Here is a 21,632-nt window from a genome sequence, read left to right as displayed (position 1 = left end):
CCACCATCAACTGGCTCATCATTCTTGAAGTTGGCATTAATGGCAGCATCTTTGGAATATTTCAACACATTTTTAGTACTGTGTATATTTAGAAAGGACTTCATTGCCATCTAAGGCACACTCCATCACCCTGCTTAAAAACAATCTTAGCAGGCATACACAATTAGGTCCTAGAGATTTGCGGATTTGAGAGCAATACTGACCTTTTCACTGGAAACAGCAGAAGCTAATTTAAGGTGATATCAGTGTGGCCCAGTAACTTGAGCCATCATCCTCAATGACAGATAGGTATTAAAATTTCCATAGAATTCTTTTCTCTCTGTGATTCAGACTCAATAAACATTTGCTGATCTTAATAGGTGCCAGGTGCTTTTACATACACTCTTCTGATCCTCACCACCAATCTATTATTTATATATTGGCATCTTGATGTTCATATGAGGAAATTTTAACTCAGAGAGGTTCTATGATTTGTTCATGGTCATATTAAGTGGCAGAGATGGAACTTGAAACCAGATTTTCCAAGTCTAAGTCTAGTGTTCTGATGATGACACAACTGCCCTCCTCAGCAAGACTGGCCAGGACATGTATTAAATGCCCCAGGCAGCCTCACGTTCTGGTGCCTCTTCAGTGTATTAAAAATATATGCCCAAAATTTATTTAATGAGAGTAGGGACTGAGATCCTCTTAATAAAAGTGTAAACCTTTTGCATTATGTTCAAAATAAAGAATTTACCACATATACTTGCCACAATAACAGCTGCCATTTATTGAGCAATTACCATCATCAGGTATGAACCACTCCACATGAACTATCTCCTTTAATCCTAAGAGATTGGCATCATCATCATCACCATCACATACTGATCCCCATTCAGTATGTGAGGCCCAAGGTTAAGTGACTTAGCCAAGGTCATACAGTTAGTAGGGAAGCCAGGATTTAAGCTCAAGGCAGTCTGACACCTGAGCCTTTGAGTTTAACCACTATGATTTACCGACTTTAACTACAGTAAAATCCTAAATTAGCATTTTAACCTACTCATTTCTTTCATTTGTTTTGTTTTGTTATTCAAAACTGAATACAGTAGAGGTAATTTACATGGATATAGTTACAAAATCATATGTAAAAGATTTAGAATCCCCCCACCACCTTTATTGTTTGTTTGCTTTTGTTTTCTTGATAACAGACCATTTCCTATTTTCCTTTAGTTTTTGTTTTGTCTTAAGTTTCCTTTTGCAATTTTCAAACCAGGCAACTTTCAGGGAAGTGTATTAGAGGATTTAAAACTCAGATAAGAAAATAAATCCCTCATTCTTGATAAACAGCACTGTGGCAAGCATTATGGTATTTCACAATCTCCACTCACGGTGGAGCATTGCCCATTTAAGCAACTCCCAGCTTGCTAATCTCACAGTTGGTGGCACACCCTTTAACTTGCATGTGCTCATCACAAAAATTATATGGTTGGCACCAGTGAGAACTGCTGGCTCTTTTTGCTTTTGACTTTTTTTTTTCCCACTCAAGGACCCAACAAACTTAGCAAGAGAGATGGCTAATTTCCATCTCACAAATTATTTTGGAAAGAACTGGAAGAAACCCAAAGTGGTTGGCACCAAATTTATAATTTATCCCAGAGGTTTTCTAACACCTCTTTCAAATTGGCACCCCAGGCAGTTGCCTGGCTGGCCCTTTGCTTAATCGCCATTCCTGTTTCTGGAAGCTGCAAAGGAATTGATGGGTCTAATCAAATTTTCACGATTATGCAGAATTCAAGAGTTGAAGAAGAAGGAAGGTATAGTTGGATACATGCATATTGATTCATATATAAAAAACAATTTTCTATGAGTTTTGGCTGAACCTAATGGACATATAGATTCCAGCAAAACCCATTTGGTGCGTTTCCTCACCTTACTATTTGTAAACAGGTAAAACCTGATTATAATGAATGTCATAGGGCAGTTGTAGCCTGCAGGTTGAATACTGATGCTGACAGCTGTGTAATTACAATGCAGTTTTATTACAGGCATTGCATATATATAATTATAATGAAGTTTGGATAATTTAGAAAAATGACTGATCATTAGCAATGTCAGGCCATCTACCATCTGAACTTCCCCTTTGTGTTAGAGCAAAACCTTCAAACAGAACTGGAAATGAAGGATCATGCCCGGCAGAAAGACTCCCCTACCTGGCTTCTAGTTTGTCCAGTAATTGTATGTACTTCTATGGAAAGCTACAGACTTTACAGACTGAGTACTTCTGGGATCCAGATCATGCCACTTCCCCTGCCCCCGGTCCCACTTGGCCAGTTTTTCATGGGCACAAGTCTGCTTTGGCTCTTAATTAGCTGTCTCTGACTAGAACTGAGGGTTTCAAACCATGTGTAGGGAGTGGAGGCAGTTTTATGTCTTGGTGCCTGAGAAAACAAAGCCTCCCTCTTATGCTGACGAGAAATGCACAGTGATCACAGTTTGGAATTTCAAATGGGAACACATAGTCTGAAAATGTAACAGAGCATCTGAAATCAGAACTGCCCCAGAAAACTTGGATAATTATAGGCATCATGTATTTTGAGTACTTACTATCTGCCAGGCACTGGGTAAAGTCCTTCCCAGGCATATTATCTCATTTAATTCTTTCAACAAACCCTAAGAAGTAGGTCTTAGAATCCTCATCTCTGCATATGAGGAAACTAAGGCACAGTGAGGTTTAGACAACTTGCCCAAGGTCATACAGCAATTATGTGGCAGAACTGAGATTCAAATCCAGTTCTGACTAACTGCGAAGGTATTCTCATGATTACCAAGGGGCCCTGACAGCCTCTGAGATGTTTGTACTGTGCTGTGCTTAGTCGTTCAGTTGTGTCCAACTCTTTGCTACCCTACGGACTATAGCGAGCCAGGCTCCCTTGTCCATGCGGATTCACCAGGCAAGAATACTGGAGTGGTTTGCCACGCCCTTCTCTGGGGTCTCTAAGATGTTTAGGGTTTAAATAATTTCTTTGCAGAAAGTATTCAAGGTAGAAGCCAAATAAATATTCCATTTGTATATAATCTGCACAGTTTTCATCCAAAGACTACATAAATTACAGGCAGGGTGTTCAGACATGCTATGCTCTCTCTCGTTCCCTGAACATAGGGGTGGCAGGCTTTCCCACCTTAGCCTCATCCCCATAAGCCTACCCAGGATCTATTCCTGGCCAGCCAATTTGGTCTCTAGAAAGTGAACTGCCTTGGCTCAACCTCCTTTAATCTCATTTTAAGCAACAGTAACTATGAACTCAGAGATTGGATGTTTAGATATATTTTTTAATGCACATCAAAATAAATAATGTTCATCTGTGATCATCCCAAATCATCTTGTGCCACCTGGGAGACATTTAGTCACATACAGGACAGCACTGATCTGGGTAATCTCTAAGTGACCTCCCAACCTTTACATACCATGAAACAACCTCTAAAAATAGTTCAAAAGGGATGAGACAAATTTGAGTAAGATGGCAATTTGCCCATCCTTGCTCATTTTCCTCTCTTAAAATCTCCAATCTCTGCTTTACTGTCCTCCATTTGCTGAGAATTTTGTTTTCATAGCTCTTCAGGAAAAAATGAGCACTTCCCAGGGAGCAAGCTGCTTCTATTTCCACAACTGCTGATCTTCAACCTCTAGCTAAGGTTTCATGTCCTTAGAGAAGCTTTCTCTGACGACTTAATCTGAAGTAACCCCTTATAACGTTACCCTGTCTTATTTTTCCCTTAACGCTTATCACTGATTGAAACCGTCTTGCCTATTCGTCTCCTATGAAATAATAAGTTGCCTGGCATGTAGTAAGTGCTCAAGGGGTATTTCTCAAATGAATGAAGTAGGGAATCTAAAGTTAAGGTAGGCCTGTGGAATTGATGAAACAGAGAAAACATAAGGAAAGCTGAACTTTGGGTGATGTAATTTATCCAACAAGGCAAAATGAGCAATGACTTGGGAAGGTGTAAAACTGTCTCAGGTACTTACACAACTCATTGCATCTTGAGTGCTTACTACTATTTGTGCTATCAGAGCATTGTGCTAAGGTATCCCCTGTGAACTGGCTACTGTTAAGCTCTGGGGCTTATGCCATTGGTAAGTCTCAGTTGCATTCTATAACTTCTGATTATTGAGTGGCTACTACAAGTCAAGCATTGCTCTATGCTAGGATACAACAATAAAGAGGACAAAATTCCAGCCCTTGGTGAGGGTCAAATTAGGATCAGGCATGCATCTTTATGGTCTTCCCTGGTTGCTCTTGCCATCTCCTATTTGACCACTTCCAACGTACCTTGACTCATGGACCTAACATTCCCAGGTTCCTATGCAATATTGTTCTTTACAGCATCAGACTTTACTTCCATCACCAGTCACATCCACAAGTGGACATTGTTTTCACTTTGGCTCTGTCTCTTTATTCTTCATGCCAAACAGGAGATGACAAGAGTGAACATCAACATTTTAGGAATAGGTGAACTAAAATTGATTGGAATGAGTGAATTTAATTCAGATGACCATTATATCTACTACTGTGGGCAAGAATCCCTTAGAAGAAATGGAGTAGCCCTCATAGTCAACAAAAGAGTCCAAAATGTAGTACTGGGGTGTAATCTCAAGAATGACAGAATGATCTTTGTTCATCTACAAGGCAAACCATTGAATATCACAGTAATCCAAGTCTATTCCCCAACCACTAATTCGAAGAAGCTGAAGTTGAATGATTCTATGAGGACCTACAAGACCCTCTAGAACTAACACAAAAAAAGATGTCCTTTTCATCATAGGGTACTGGAATACAAAAGTAGGAAGTCAAGAGATACCTGGAGTAACAGGCAAGTTTGGCCTTGGAGTACAAAATGAAGTAGGGCAAAGGGTAACAGAGTTTTGCCAAGAGAACGCACTGGTCATAGCGCATACCCTCTTCCAACAACACAAGAGATGACTCTGCATATGGACATCACCAGAGAGTCAATACCAAAATCAGACTGATTCTATTCTTTGCAGCTGAAGATGGAGAAGCTCTATAAAGTCAACAAAAGAAAAAAGACCGGGAGCTGACTGTGGCTCAGATCATGAACTCCTTATTGCCAAATTCAGACTTAAGTTGAAGAAAGTAGGGAAAACCACTAGACCATTCAGGTAAGATCTAAATCAAATCCCTTACAATTATACACTGGAAGTGACAAATAGATTCAAGGGATTAGATCTGATAGACAGAGTGCCTGAAGAACTATGGACAGAGGCTTGTGACATTGTATAGGGGGCAGTGATCAAGACCATCCTGAAGAAAAAGAAATGCAAAAAGGCAAAATGGTTGTCTGATGAGGCCTTACAAATAGCTGAGAAAAGAGAAGCTAAAGGCAAAGGAGAAAAGGAAAGACATATCCATCTGAATGCCGAGTTCCAAAGAATAGCAAGGAGAGATAAGAAAGCCTTCCTCAGTGATCAATGCAAAGAAATAGAGGAAAGCAATAGAATGGGAAAGACTAGAGATCTCTCCAAGAAAATTAGAGATACCAAGGGAACATTTCATGCAAATGAGCACAATAAAGGACAGAAATGGTATGGACCTAACAGAAGCAGGAGATCTTAAGAAGAGGTGGCAAGAACACACTAAAGAACTATACAAAAAAGATCTTCATGACCCAGATAACCACGATGGTGTGATCACTCACGTAGAGCCAGACATCCTGGAATGTGAAGTCAAGTGGGCCTTAGGAAGCATCCACTATGAACAAAACTAGTAGAGGTGATGGAATTCCAGTTGAATTATTTCGAAACCCTAGAAGATGATGCTGTGAAAATGCTGCATTCAATATGCCAGCAAATTTGGAAAACTCAGCCGTGGTCACAGGACTGGAAAAAGTCAGTTTTCATTCCAATCCCAAAGAAAGGCAATGCCAAAGAATGTTCAAACTACCACACAATTGCACTCATCTCACATGCTAGCAAAATAATGCTCAAAATGCTCCAAGTCAGGCTTCAATGGTACGTGAACTGAGACCTTCCAGATGTTCAAGCTGGATTTAGAAAAGGCAGAGGAATCAGAGATCAAATTGCCAACATCTGTTGGATCATAGAAAAAGCAGGAGAGTTCCAGAAAAACATCTACTTCTCCTTTATTGACTATGCCAAAGCCTTTGACTGTGTGGATCACAACAACCTGTGGAAAATTCTTAAAGAGATGGGAATACCAGACCACCTGACCTGCCTCCTGAGAAATCTGTATGCAGGTCAAGAAGGAATGGTTAGAACTGGACGTGGAACAACAGACTGGTTTCAAATTGGGAAAGGAGTACGTGAAGGCTGTATATTGTCACCCTGCTTATTTAACTTATATGGAGAGTACATCAGGCAAAATGCCTGGCTTGATGAAGCACAAGCTGGAATCAAGATTGTCGGGAGAGATATCAATAACCTCATATATACAGATGACACCACCCTTATGGCAGAAAGTGAAGAAGAACTAAAAAGCCTCTTGATGAAAGTGAAAGAGGAGAGTTGAAAAGAAAAAGTTGGCTTAAAGCTCAATATTCAGAAAACAAAGATCATGGCATCTGGTCCCATCACTTCATGGCAAATAAATGGGAAAACAATGGGAACAGTGAAAGACTTTATTTTTGGGACTCCAAAATCACTGCAGATGGTGACTGGAGCCAGGAAATTAAACGATGCTTACTCCTTGGAAGAAAAGCTATAACCAACCCAGACAGCATATTAGAAAGTAGAGACATTACTTTACCAACAAAGGTCCATCTAGTCAAAGCTATGGTTTTTCCTGTAGTCATGTATGGATGTGAGTTGGACTATAAAGAAAGCTGAGTGCCGAAGAATTGATGCTTTCAAATTATGGTGTTGGAGAAGACTCTTGAGAGTCCCTTGGACTGCAAGGAGATTCAACCAGTCAATCCTAAGGAAATAAGTCCTGAATATTCATTGGAAGGACTGATGCTGAAGCTGAAACTCCAATAATTTGGCCGCCTGATGTGAAGAACTGACTCACTGGAAAAGACCCTGATGCTGGAAAGATTGAAGGCGGGAGGAGAAGGGGACGACAGAGGATGAGATGGCTGGATAGCATCACTGATGCAATGGACATGAGTTTGAACAGGCTCTGGGCATTGTTGATGGACAGGGAAGCCTAGTGTGCTGCAGTCCATAGGGTCACAAAGAGTCAGACACGACTGAGCGACTGAACTGACTGGCTGACTGATGGAGAATATCTTCTTTTGTTTCTCTTTTCCTCCTTGCATTCACTCAAGAAACATTATATGCTAGTCATGGGGCCAAGGGACCTAGAGAGGTGGCCGTTGCCCTCAAGAAGTAGAAACTAAGTAGAGGAAGACAATAGAGCTACAATATCAGAGTGGCCTGAAAGAGGAGGCAATATTTAGTTCAGGACTTATAGGATAAGTTGAAGTTTACTAGAAAAGAAGTAGGGAGGGAAATTCCAAAAAGAACTAATAACATGGGTAAAGAAGGGAACAGAATTCCGTAAAATAAAAATAGGGAAGTGATAGAGCATAGCATGCTGAGGGAACTATCAATAATCTGACTGATATAAAAAGTTTGTGGGGAATAATGGTGAGAGACAAGGCAAGGGAGTTAGTCTGGGGTGTGATTGAAAATGTTCCTTTCTGCAATGTTAAAGAATTTGGGATTCTTCTTAAAGGCAATGAGATTCTAACAAAAGGTTCAAGTAGCGATGTGACAACAGCAGGACAGCATTTTTTTTTTAATGCTCCTTCTGATAATGCTGCCAAGAATGGACTAGAGTGGGGGCGGGTAAAACTGGATACAGAGAGAATAATCAAGTGGCTCTTGGTTAGCATGGATGACATGAGGCTATAGAAATGAAAAGAGATTTGAGGTAACATTGGTGGACTAAGTGTAAGAGGTGAGACATAAGTAGGAGTTACAAATGATTCACAGGCCTAGGTAATTGAGTAGATGGAGACAACATTAACTAAAATAGGAAATACCCAAGAGGGCCATGTTGTATACAATGAGTTATGTTTTGGATATGTTGAATTTCAGGTGTCTTTGGGACGCCAGGTGAAACAATTTAATAAGTCAACTGAAATATCAGCCTGCAGCTTGGTTAGAGAAGTCAATGATGGAGTTAGTGATTTGGGAGTCATCAGACTACAGGTGTTGAACAGACTGATGACAATAATAAACGTAGAGCAAGAGAAAGGGCTGTTGTCAGGGGCCTGAGGTGCAGATAGCTGGAGTAGGAGAAATACCCCAAAAGAGACTGAGAGAAGCAGTAATCTGTCATGGAAGACACAGAAGAAAGGTCCTGGAAGGAAGGGATGGTCATGAGTCACAAATGCAGAGCAGAGGTCATACAGAATAAGGACAGGAAGGGCCACTATGAATTGGGCAATAGATGCCACTAGTGGCTTTTGTTGGAACAGTAGTGAGGGCATAAACCCGACTGCTGTGATTTGAGGACTTAAGAGGAGATAAGGAAGAAGGAAACAGTATATAAGAGGTTTATCTGTCAAGAAGGCTGGCAGTAAGTGAAAAGTGAAAAATAAGATGGCACCACAGTAGGCAAAGTTCAAAGAAAGATCGTTTAATGTAAGACTGACAATGTGAGTGATAGTGGAGCTCTGAGAGAGGAGAGGGCTGATTCAAAGTTGAGTCTCAGACAAGTCAGGGGAAGATAAGTTCTAGCCCAATACTTTTCAAGATAGGTTCTAGCTGACGATGTTCCAAACTCTCTGTGGTGGAGGACCAGTTTTTTAAACTTCCAATCTGTCGCATATTGGTACTTTTGTAAAATATAAGACAAATAATTTACTAGAAAGATGCATTGAAAAACACAGATACTCAAAATATAAGCCCTAATTTCTCATTATTAGATCGAATGAATATACAATTACTTTATCAAATTGCTAAAAAAATTTCTAAATTCTTACTCTCAGTTTCAATGCTTACGTAGTTGTAGATCAATATCAAACAGTTTGAGGATTGGAAGGGGTCTACCACCTTCTTTGGGTCCAGTACTTACTTTGGATACCACTATTCTAGACCATAGGACCTGGAAAGGAGAAAGGAAAGAACACTCCTTCTTCCAAGAGAGAGGAAGGAAGCAGGAAAGGATGGGAGAATAGTGAGAACACTTACAAATGGAATGAAGGAGAGTTGAGGGGATTCCCATTTGAAAATCTTTTTTTTTTTTTGTAGTGAAGTAGGATGTCTTCACCTTATGGAATGAGTAAAGGATAAAGGGCATGGTGGGGGGGATTGGAAGAGTATAATAATGAGTTGAAACAATTGCAGACTGATGAAGTTTCTTCTTTGAGAATATTCACTGAACTTTAACTTCAGGGAACAAGTCATAAGTGATATTAAAGACACAAAGCCAAAAGCCTACCCAAGGCAGGACATGTAATGAGGTTCCTTGCCAGATAAAATTGGAATGACAAGGAGCTAAAGCATCAGTGTACAAGTGAACCAGAAATAAGCTGCCACACACACACACATACATAAACACACACATAAGGGGACTTTGAGGAAACCAGCCTTGGCATTAAGTGGAGAGGCTGTAAGCACAATCTTGTCTAATAAAGATTTGTAGCCTAAATTCACATTACCCAGGTGCTGCAAAATACCTCAAGCTCTGAATTTAAAGTAGACCCAGATTGGTAGTGCCACAAAGTACCTGGCAGAATGCAAATCCTCTTTGCAGGAACTCATCCTCATCCTAAACTTCAAAATACTCCCACAGATGATTTTCAAAAAAAATGAGGAAATCGTGATTAAAAATCATTAAGCACACAACAAAACAAGATACCATGCATAAGATAAATAGGAAGTTCAAATAAGATAGATTTGAAATAAAATATATAAGTAGTTTTATGTAAATATAATGAACTAAATGCTTGTGTTTAAAAGAAACTAAATTTTAAAAATCCAACCATATACTTTTTATAAGGGTTACATTAAAACATAAAGATACAGAGAGACTGACAGTAAAAGGATGGAAAAAGACATTTCACACAAATGCTGCTGCTGCTGCTGCTGAGTCACTTCAGTCCTGTCCGACTCTGTTTGACCTCATAGACGGCAGCCCACCAGGCTCCGCCGTCCCTGGGATTCTCCAGGCAAGAACACTGGAGTGGGTTGCCATTTCCTTCTCCAAATACTAACCCCCAAAAAGCTGGTACTGCTACATCAGTATCAGGCAAAATAGATTTTAAGGCAAAAGAGCACTACTACAGATTTAGAGGGTCATTTTTATAAAAAAATACACTCCAAGGGGAAGATATATAAATGTTAAATTTAAATGAACCTAACAACAGCCTTAAAATAAAGTAAAAATCAATGTATTAGACAAGTTCACAGTCATAACTTTGAACACAACTCTCTTAGTGTAGGACAAATAGAACAAAAAATCAGTAAGTATCCAGAAGATTTTAATAACACAATTAACAAAATTAATCTAATAGTGTATAGAACACTCAACCTAACAATTTCAGAATACACATTCTCTTCAAGCACACATAGAAGATTCACCAAAAAAAAAAAAAAAGACTCACCAAAACTGATCATGTACTGGGTCACAAAACAAAGGATTAAAATAATACAAATGACATTCAATGATCATAATGCAATTAAGCCAGAAATCAACAACAAAATAATAAATAGAAAAACCACATATGTTTTGAAAATTTTAAAACATACTTTTAAATAAACCATGGGTCAAAGAAGAGATAATATTAAAAATTGTAAAATACTTCGATTTCAACTAAAATGAAAATACTACCTACCAAAGTTTGTGGGATGCAATCAAAGCAATACTTAGAGGGAAAGCTATAGCCTGAAATGTTTATATTTGAAAAGAAATAAAACCTGAAAATGAAAAAACTAGACATTCATTTGAAAAATCTAGAAAAAAAACAACAAAATAAACACAAAGAAAGTAGAAGTAAAGAAAACATATGATAAAGTTCATCCAAGATTAGAGTTTGGCAGAGCAGATGTGGTTGAAGGTAATAAGAGGGAATTGAGGAAGCTAGTGAAAGTGTGGGCAGCAAAAGGGGTGAAGTGGATGTGGTAAAGGAGGGTATAGCAGGAAGACTGGAGAATAGGGATGGGTCTAGAGACCTGAGGTCACAAAGACATGAGTTCACAGAGCAATTTAACGGGAGTAGGAGATTCAACCAGTCCATTCTGAAGGAGATCAGCCCTGGGATTTCTTTGGAGGGAATGATGCTGAAGCTGAAACTCCAGTACTTTGGCCACCTCATGAGAAGAGTTGACTCATTGGAAAAGACTCTGATGCTGGGAGGGATTGGGGGCAGGAGGAAGAGGGGATGACAGAGGATGAGATGGCTGGATGGCATCACTGACTCAATGGATGTGAGTCTGAGTGAACTCTGGGAGTTAGTGATGGACAGGGAAGCCTGGTGTGCTGCAATTCATGGGGTCACAAAGAGTTGGACATGACTGAGTGACTGAACTGAACTGAAGGGAGTTAGTTAGAGGTAAATACATAGGAGTTTTTGGTTAGTGTGGAATTTTAAGGTTAAGGGTTTCATATGTGAAACAGTTCTAAATGAAGAAAATATGTCAAATGTAGCCATGTAAGTGGGTTGCTGGAATGAGGTGGGGTACTTTTACTTCTCTGTTTAGAAGTCTTTCTCTGACTCTACATTGGATTGTAAGACCTCACAGGATTAGAAACACCTTATTCATTTCTACATCCCTGTTATGGGGTCTGTTACATAGTAAATGCTCAACAAGTGCTTGTCTACCCTAACTAATATAGGCACTACGCTAAGCACTTTACACACATTTTTAAAATTTAATCCTTACAACAAGTCTATGAAATACCTTCAGTTCAGTTCAGTTGCTCAGTCATGTCTGACTCTTTGCGACCCCATGAATCACAGCATGCCAGGCCTCCCTGTCCATCACCAACTCCTGGAGTTCACTTAAACTCATGTCCATCAAGTCGGTGATGCCATCCAGCCATCTCATCCTCTGTTGTCCCCTTCTCCTCCTGCCCCCAATCCCTCCCAGCATCAGAGTCTTTTCTAATGAGCCAATGCTTCGCATGAGGTGGCCAGAGTATTGGAGTTTCAGCTTCAACATCAGTCCTTCCAATGAACACCCAGGACTGATCTCCTTTAGGATGGACTGGTTGGATCTCCTTGCAGTCCAAGGGACTCTCAAGAGTCTTCTCCAACACCACAGTTCAAAGCATCAATTCTTTGGTGCTCAGCTTTCTTCACAGTCCAACTCTCACATCCATACATGACCACTGGAAAAACCATAGCCTTGACTAGACGGACCTTTGTTGGCAAAGTAATGTCTCTGCTTTTGAATATGCTATCTAGGTTGGTCATAACTTTCCTCCAAGGAGTAAGCATCTTTTAATTTCATGGCTGCAGTCACCATCTGCAGTGATTTTGGAGCCCCAAAAATAAAGTCTGCCACTGTTTCCACTGTTTCCCCATCTATTTGCCATGAAGTGATGGGACCAGATGCTATGATCTTTGTTTTCTGAATGTTGAGCTTTAAGCCAACTTTTTCACTCTCCTCTTTCACTTTCATCAAGAGGCTTTTTAGTTCCTCTTCACTTTCTGCCATAAGGGTGGTGTCATCTGCATATCTGAGGTTATTGATATTTCTACTAATACACAATTTAAGAGAGAAGGAAAGTGAGGTTAAGTAACTTGCTCAAAACTGAACAATGAATGAACAGCTACTTGTGCTAAAGGCTTGAGAGTAGATGTTTACTACAGTCCTAGTAGACAAGCTATGCCCAAAGCAATCACTAGGCTCTGTTGTGATTCTGAAGAGCAAAATTTTGCTGAAGTAGTAAAAACATCATGCTATCAACATTTTCACTGGAATCCTCAAGCTGGTTTATAAAATGTATATCCTTCCTCGTTGCCTCTCAACTGTCTACTTCTCTCACCCCATCACACTTCAACCACTACCCAAATCCAAGCATTTTACTGCCTGCCTTCTTTAAGTGTTCATCATTTTCATACAGCTGAATCCCCCTTCTTTCCTGGCTGATTCTATCTTATCCATCTCCCTATTTATGAAACTAGAATAAAATAATAAGTAATGCTTTGAGATCTCAGTACTTTTGCTGTTCAGAAGTGTTTCAGAATTAAATCATCAGTCCAAAAATTACTTGTAGGTATCACCCCACTCCAACACTCCTGCCTGGAAAATCCCATGGATGGAGGAGCCTGGAAGGCTGCAGTCCATGGGGTGGCTGAGAGTCGGACACGACTGAGCGACTTCACTTTCACTTTTCACTTTCATGCATTGGAGAAGGAAATGGCAACCCACTCCAGTGTTCTTGCCTGAAGAATCCCAGGGACGGGGAAGCCTGGTGGGCTGCCATCTATGGGCTCACACAGAGTCGGACACAACTGAAGTGACTTAGCAGCAGCGGCAGCATACTCCACTGAAGAATTTGTAATAATAACAACTACTTATAAGAACTCTAGAAACTATCCGTAATTAAAGAAAAGCCCTCTTTCAACCCAATATTCCTCTCTAGCTATTCCCTCATTTCTCTGCACTTCAGAGTCAAATGTTTCAACAGAGTTATCTGTATACACACTATGAGAAGTTCCTTGCCTCCCTATTCACTTTTCAACCCATTCTAATCTGGCTTCAGGCCTCTCCACGCCAATGAAATCACTGCTGTTATTTCAACAAGCCACCTCCATCTTGCCAAATACAGTAGAAACTTTATCCTTATCTTACTTGAAGTCTCTGAAACATTTTACATTGTTCACTTTTCCCTCCAAGTTAAAACATTTTCTTCTTTGGATATTGTGACATGACACTGCTGAATTTCCCCCTACCTCACTGGATGCTCTTCTTTAGTCTCCTTTGCAGATTTCTCCTAACATTGTGGTACCTCAGGACTCACTGCTGAGTTTTCTTCTCTTTTTTCTTTATACAGTCAACCCTTGATATCCAGAGTGGATTGGTTCCAGAAGGCCCCCACACATACCAAAATCTGCAAATGTGCAAGTCTTACATAAAATGGTGTAGGACAGGAATATAGCCAGTCCTCCTTATCCTAGGGTTTCACATCTGTGGATTCAACTAGTTGAAGATCAAAATCTGAGGTTGGCTGAATCTGCAGATGCAAAAGGCATGGAAACAGAGGGCCACTGTATTCTTTCTCTATGTTATCTTATCCAGACCATGGATTCAAATACCACAAATATGCTGATAACTCTCAAGTGTATTTCAAGACTCTACTCTGAGTATATAACATGTATATTTGACTATCTACTTGACATCTTCATTTGGATATCTGGCAGATACCTTAAACTTATTATGTCAAGAACTTTTGCTATTTTTCCCAAATAGCTCGTGTTCCTATCTTTCCCATCTCAGTCACCACTGTTTATCCAGTTACTTAAAAAATCTAGGCATTATTCTTAATTGCTTCTTTTTCCTCTCCTCAACAACATATCTATCAGTAAATCTTCTTGAATTTATCTCCAAAATTTATGTAGAATATATCCATTCATTTCATAATAACTGCCACCACCTACATCCAGGCATACCCTGGATTGTGGAAGTTTCTTGCTTGGTCTCATTTCTTCCTCTCTGTTCTCTTTGAGTACAATTCTCCACATAGCAGCAAAATTTATCTTACTGAACCCTTCAATGACTCCCCATTTGGCTCTTTGAATATCTTTTTTATGGTTATATGCGAGCCACTCTTGTTTTTTAATAAGTAAATAGAAGACTTGGACAACACTATACACCAGCTAACCCTAAATGTGCATCTATAGAGCATTCTTTACCTCATGCGAAGAGCTGACTCATTGGAAAAGACTCTGATGCTGGGAGGGACTGGGGGCAGGAGGAGAAGGGGACGACAGAGGATGAGATGGCTGGATGGTATCACCGACTTGATGGACGTGAGTCTAAGTGAACTCTGGGAGTTGGTGATGGACAGGGAGGCCTGGCATGCTGCGATTCATGGGGTCACAAAGAGTCGGACACAACTGAGCAACTGAACTGAACTGAACTGAACTGAACCCAGTAACAGCAGAATATATAATCTTCTTAAGTGAACATGGAATATTCTCCAGAAAAGACTATATGCTAGGCCATAAAATAAGCTTAGAAGCGTTTAAAATGATTGAAATTTTACAACAGTAGTCTCTACCACAAAGGAATAAAATTGGAACTAAATAACAGAAACTTGAGAAATTCACAAATAAGTGGAAATTAAATAAAACACTCCCAAATGACTACTGTGTCAAAGAAAAAAATCACAAAAGAAATTTAAAAATAGTTTGAGATTTAAAAAAAAAAGCAAAACTACAATATGCCAAAGATTATGGGATATAGCTGAAGCAGTGCTTAGGGGGAAATTTATAGCTGTAAGACCTTTACTTAAAAAGCAGAAATATCTCAAATCAATACCCTAGCCTCTTACCTGAAGAAACTAGAACAAAAGGTAAAGTACACACAAGGCAAATATAGGGAAGGAAATAGTAAAAATTAGAACAGAGATAGATGAATTGGAAGGTAGAAAAGCAATAGAGGAAATCAAAGAAACAAAAGTTGGTTTGAGAAAAACAGCAAAACTGACAAGCCTCGATGGATATGTGTTTGAGCTAACTCCAGGAGATAGTGAAGGACAGGGAAGCCTGGTATCCTGCAGTCCATGGGGTCACAAAGAGTCGGACATGACTTAGTGACTGAGCAACAGCAGCGATGACCAGGAACAAGACAGGTATGTCTTCTCTTGCCAGTTTTATTTAACATTGTCCTGGATGTTTTAGCCAGGACAATTAGGCAAGAAAAAGAAATAAAAGGCATCTAGATTGGAAAGGAAGAGGTAAAAATATCTATTTGCAGATGACTTGATCTTGTATACAGAAAACACTAAGAAATCAAATTAAAATATTACTATAAACAGTTCTGCTAGGTTTTAGGAGACAAGATCTATATATAAAAGTCAGTTATGTTTCTATACAATGTACAATTCAAAAACTAAAATTAATAAAACAATTCCAACTACAATAACTTCAAAAGTATAAAATACTTAGAAATACGGTTAACAATAGAAATGCAACATTATACTCTGAAAACTACAAAGCATTGGTGAAGGAAATTAAAGCAGATCTTAATAAATGGAAAGAAATCCCATGTTGATGGATTAGAAGACCAAATATTGTTAAGATGTCAATACACCTCAAAGTGATCTACATTCAATGCAATGCCTATCAAAATCCCAATTGGCTGCATTTCAGAAATTGACAAGATGATCACAAAATTAACATGGAAATGCAAGGGTCCCAGAAGAGCCAAAATAATCTTGAAAAAGAATAACAAATTTAGAAGATCCACAGTTCCTCTTTTCAAAACTTTCCACAAAGCTACAGTAATTAAGACAGTGTAGTGCTGACCCAAGGACAGGCATGTCCATCAGTGGAACAGAATACTGAGGGCCCAGAAATAAACCTTATATATTATTTTTGGTTGTTTTCAATGGAGAACAAAGATTCTCTTCAACAAATATTGGCTGGGACAACTAGATATCTGTATGCCAAAGAATCCACTTGGACCCCTCCTCACACCATATACAAAAAGTAAATCATAATGAATCAAAGATGAAATATAAGAACTAAAACTATGAAACTTTTAAAAGTAAACATAGATGTAAATCTCCATGACCTTGTATTTGGAAATGCTTTCTTAGATATAATATCAAAAGTACAAGCAACAAATAAATTGGACACCACTGAGAAAGTGAAAAAAAAAACACAACACACAGAGTGGAGGAAAATATTTGAAAATGATATATCCTGATATCTCAAATTTATAAAAAATTCTTACAACCTAATAATAAGAAGACAAATAACTCCGTTTAAAAATGGGCAGAGGAAAGATACTCTATGACCCACCTCCTAGGGTAATGGAAATGAAAACAAAAGTAAACAAGTGGGACCTAATTAAACTTAAAAGCTTCTGCACAGCAAAAGAAGCTATAAACAAGGTGAAAAGACAACCCTCAGAATGGGAGAAAATAATAGCAAATGAAACAACTGACAAAGGATTAATTTCTAAAATATACAAGCAGCTCATACAACTCAATGCCAGAAAAACAAACAACCCAATCAAAAAGTGGGGAGAAGACCTAAAAAGACATTTCTCCAAAGAAGACATACAGATGGCTAACAAACACATGAAAAGATGCTCAACATCATTCATTATCAGAGAAATGCAAATCAGAACTACAATGAGTTATCACCTCATACCAATCAGAATAGCCAAATCAAAAAGTCTACAAACAATAAATGCTGGAGAGGGTGTGGAGAAAAGGGAACCTCTTGCACTGCTGATGGGAATGTAAATTGATACAGCCACTATGGAAGACGGTATGGAGATTCCTTAAAAATCTAGGAATAAAACCACCATATGACCCAGCAATCCCACTCCTAGGCATATACCCTGAGGAAACCAAAATTGAAAGAGACACATGTATCCCATTGTTCATTGCAGCACTATTTACAATAGCTAGAACATGGAAGTAACCTAGATGTCCATCGACAGATGAATGAATAAAGAAGCTGTGGTACATATACATGAAGGAATATTACTCAGCCATAAAAAGGAACGCATTTGAGTCTAATGAGGTGGATGAACCTAGAGCCTATTATACAGAGTGAAGTAAGTCAGAAAGAGAAATATAAATATCATATACTAACGCACATATATGGAATCTAGAAAGATGGTACCAAAGAATTTATCTGCAGGGCAGCAATGGAGAAACAGAATATAGAGAACAGACTTATGGACACAGGGAGAGGGGAGGAGAGGGTGAGATAAATGGAAAAAGTAACATGAAAACTTACATTACCACATGTAAAATAGATAGCCAATGGGAATTTGCTGTATGTCTCAGGGAACTCAAACAAGGGCTCTATATCAACCTAGAGGGGTGGGATGGGGAGGGAGATGGGAGGGAGGTTCAAGAGGGAGGGGATATATGAATACCTACGGCTGATTCATGTTGAGGTTTGACAGAAAACAACAAAATTCTGTAAAGCAATTAACATTCAATTAAAAAATAAATAAATTTTAATTTAAAAAGTAAATAAATAAATATGTTAGGTTAAATATATTAAATAGAAAAAAAAAATGGGCTGGGGAACTTCCTAGTGGTCCAGTGGTTAGAACTCTATGCTCCCATTACAGGGGGCACAGGTTTGATCCCTGGTCAGGGAACTGAGGTCCCCAAAGCTGTGCAGTGTGGCCAAAAATAAATTAATTAAATAAATATAAGTAGAGGATTTGAAAAAACATTTCTCTAAAAAAGATATATAAATGGGTGATAAGCACATGTTAGTCCTTACAGAAGTGCAAATGAAAACTACAATGAAATACTACCTCTCACCCACTAGCATGGCTACAATAATAATTTTTTAAAATAAAAAAGTGTATAAGAGTACATGAATTTTTGTTTTGATTACATTGAAATTATTATTTTAAATAAAATGTCATTAAGTAAAAAAAAATAAAAACAAGCATTGGCAAGAATATGGAAAAATAGGAATCCTCACATATTGCAGATGGAATTTGAAAATGGTGCAGCCAGTTTGGAAAACAGTCTGGCCATTCCTCAAAAGGTTACAATATGGAGTTACCATATGGTATATAGTATATAATTTCATCAGTAGGTATATACCCCTCAAATGAAAACATACATCCACATAAAAGCTTGTGCATGAATATTCATTGCAGCATTATTTATAATAATCAAAAAGTGGAAACAACCCAAATGTCAATCAATTGATGAATGGATAAACTAGAGTATAGCCATATAATGGAATATTATTCTGCCATTAAAAAGAATAAAGTACTGATAGATGCTATGGCATGGAGGAACCTTGAAAACATGATGCTAAGTGAAATAAGGCAAACACAAAAGGACAAATATTGTATGATTCCATTTATATGAAATGTACAGAACAGGCAAATCTATAGAAACAAAAAATAGGTTTTTGCTTGACAGGGGCTTGGGGGTGAGTGGCAGTGGAGAGAATGGAGAATGAATGCTAATGGGTATGGGGATTAGAAAAGTGTTCCAAAATTATGTTGCTGATTGCACAACTCCATGAATATATGAAAAATCATTGAATTTAAATGGGTGGGCTGCATGCTTTGTGAATTATATCTTAATATAAAAAAAGGAAAGAAGAATCAGAGATGTTTGAGGGACTCACAGAGCAAGTGAAGCATGGGAAATTTCAAGCCCCTTAGAAAAGTCATAAGCCATCACGAATCATCTGCAGTAGAAGTGGCAACATGGGGAGGGGGTTAGTTAGAGAGAAGCCTGTCAAGTGGTATGGAAGAAATCCATAATTCCTTGTGGGGACCTGTGGAGAATGCTGAAGGCAGCTGAGAATTAAGAGGCAGCATAGTTGCCAGGCAGTCGCTGTGGCATGAGTGAACAGACCAATGAGTTTTCTGACCAAATCATTGTGCATTGCCAATAGTGAGAGACTAAGCCATAAATTACTGACATTTAAACAGTGAAGAGGGTAAGGCAAAATGAGCTAGACTTCAACTAGGATCCAGCAGAGATTATGGGACTCACTCACTGCCATGAACTTTAAATCAAATGTTCGCACAAAAGAGAGTTTTAATTCAGAACACAGTTTTACATTTTAATTGACAACCTTAATCTGTCCAACCTGTGCCCAAACTGTGCCTCCAGGCAACTGGAGTAGGTGCTCCAGAACCTGATGAGATTAATTATAGGAAAACAACTATATGTTTAAATTAAATTTGGAGGTGGGGCACACTTGCAGTATATACATTTTTTCACCCCACTAAATGCATAGAGGATAGTAGATGAAGTCTTTAAGGAAAAAAGAAAAGAGTGAAATAGTCAAGTAAATACACCTTTGCATTTTGGTTGCTCACAACTCCTGTTCAGTTCAGTTCAATTCAGTTCAGTCACTTAGTCGTGTCCAACTCTTGGAGACCCCATGAACTGCAGCACACCAGGCCTCCCTGTCCATCACCAACTCCCAGAGTTTACTCAAACTCATGTCCATTGAGTCGGTGATGCCATCCAACCATCTCGTCCTCTGTTGTCCCTTTCTCCTCCCGCCTTCAATCTTTCCCAGCATCAGGGTCTTTTCAAATGAGTCAGTTCTTTGCATCAGGTGGCCAAAGTATTGGAGTTTCAGCTTCAACATCAGTCCTTCCAATGAACACTCAGGACTGATCTCCTTTAGGATGGACTGGTTGGATCTCCTTGCAGTTTAAGGGGCTCTCAAGCCTTCTCCAACACCACAGTTCAAAAGCATCAATTCTTCAGTGCTCAGCTTTCTTTATAGACCAACTCTTACATCCATACATGACTACTGGAAAAACCATAGCCTTAACAAAGGTCCATCTAGTCAAGGCTATGGTTTTTCCTGTGGTCATGTATGGATGTGAGAGTTGGACTGTGAAGTAAGCTGAGTGCTGAAGAATTGATGCTTTTGAAGTGTGGTGTTGGAGAAGACTCTTGAGAGTCCCTTGGACTGCAAGGAGATCCAACCAGTCCATTCTGAAGGAGATCAGCCCTGGGATTTCTTTGGAAGGAATGATGCTAAAGCTGAAACTCCAGTACTTTGGCAACCTCATGCAAAGAGTTGACTCATTGGAAAAGACTGATGCTGGGAGGGATTGGGGGCAAGAGGAGAAGGGGACGACAGAGGATGAGATGGCTGGATGGCATCACTGACTCGATGGACATGAGTCTGAGTGAACTCCAGGAGTTGGTGATGGACAGGGAGGTCTGGCGTGCTGCGATTCATAGGGTCACAAAGAGTCGGACACGACTGAGCGACTGAACTGAACTGAACTAACCAGACGGACCTTTGTTGGCAAAATAATGTCTCTGCTTTTTAATATGCTGTCTGGGTTGGTCATAACTTTCCTTCCAAGGAGTAAGCATCTTTTAATTTCATGGCTGCAGTCACCATCTGCAGTGATTTTGGAGCCCCCCAAAATAAAGTCTCCCACTGTTTCCACTGTTTCCCCATCTATTTGCCATGAACTGATGGGACCAGATGCCATGATCTTAGTTTTCTGAATGTTGAGTTTTAAGCCAACTTTTTCACTCTCCTGTTTCATTTTCATCAAGAGGCTCTTTAGTTCCTCCTCACTTTCTGCCATAAGGGTGGTATCATCTGTATATCTGAGATCATTGATATTTCTCAGTATATTACAACTCCCATAACTGCCCAAAATAACACTCATTTTGATCATCTCTTCTCTAAAAACTTTCCTTGCCAACCCACAACTAGCTAGTTTTGTGAATTCTTCCACATTCAGTATAGATATTCACATACCTAAATCTTACTGAAGAGTTGATATAACTTTGTCTCAAGGAAATAGGTAGTGAAACAACATTCGATTAGCTTGCTTGACAATAGAAGATATAAATGAAACAACTAGAAAACAGTCAAAAGTAGACCATGGTCCTTTGTCTCATTAATGTGTTCATTAGATAAAGACCAGTTTCAGGAGGGAAGGATCTGATTTGTAATCAAGAAAACAAAAGCTGATTTATCCATTTGAACTGTAAAGCAGGTAA

At 39.0% G+C, this 21,632-nt stretch overlaps 1 long non-coding RNA gene across 1 annotated transcript in view; it reads right to left on the bottom strand.

The window, feature by feature from the left end:
• The window catches only part of LOC133243041 (uncharacterized), a 53,656-nt gene that overhangs the window by 27,797 nt on the left and 4,227 nt on the right, over nt 1–21,632 (bottom strand). The gene's annotated exons all lie outside the window — the stretch shown is intronic.

This window comes from Bos javanicus, chromosome X (genome assembly GCF_032452875.1).
Source record: "Bos javanicus breed banteng chromosome X, ARS-OSU_banteng_1.0, whole genome shotgun sequence".
NCBI classification, from domain to species: Eukaryota; Metazoa; Chordata; class Mammalia; order Artiodactyla; family Bovidae; genus Bos; species Bos javanicus.
The sequence above is the reverse complement of the archived record's forward strand: the minus strand, read 5'-3'. Positions and strand labels throughout refer to the sequence as shown.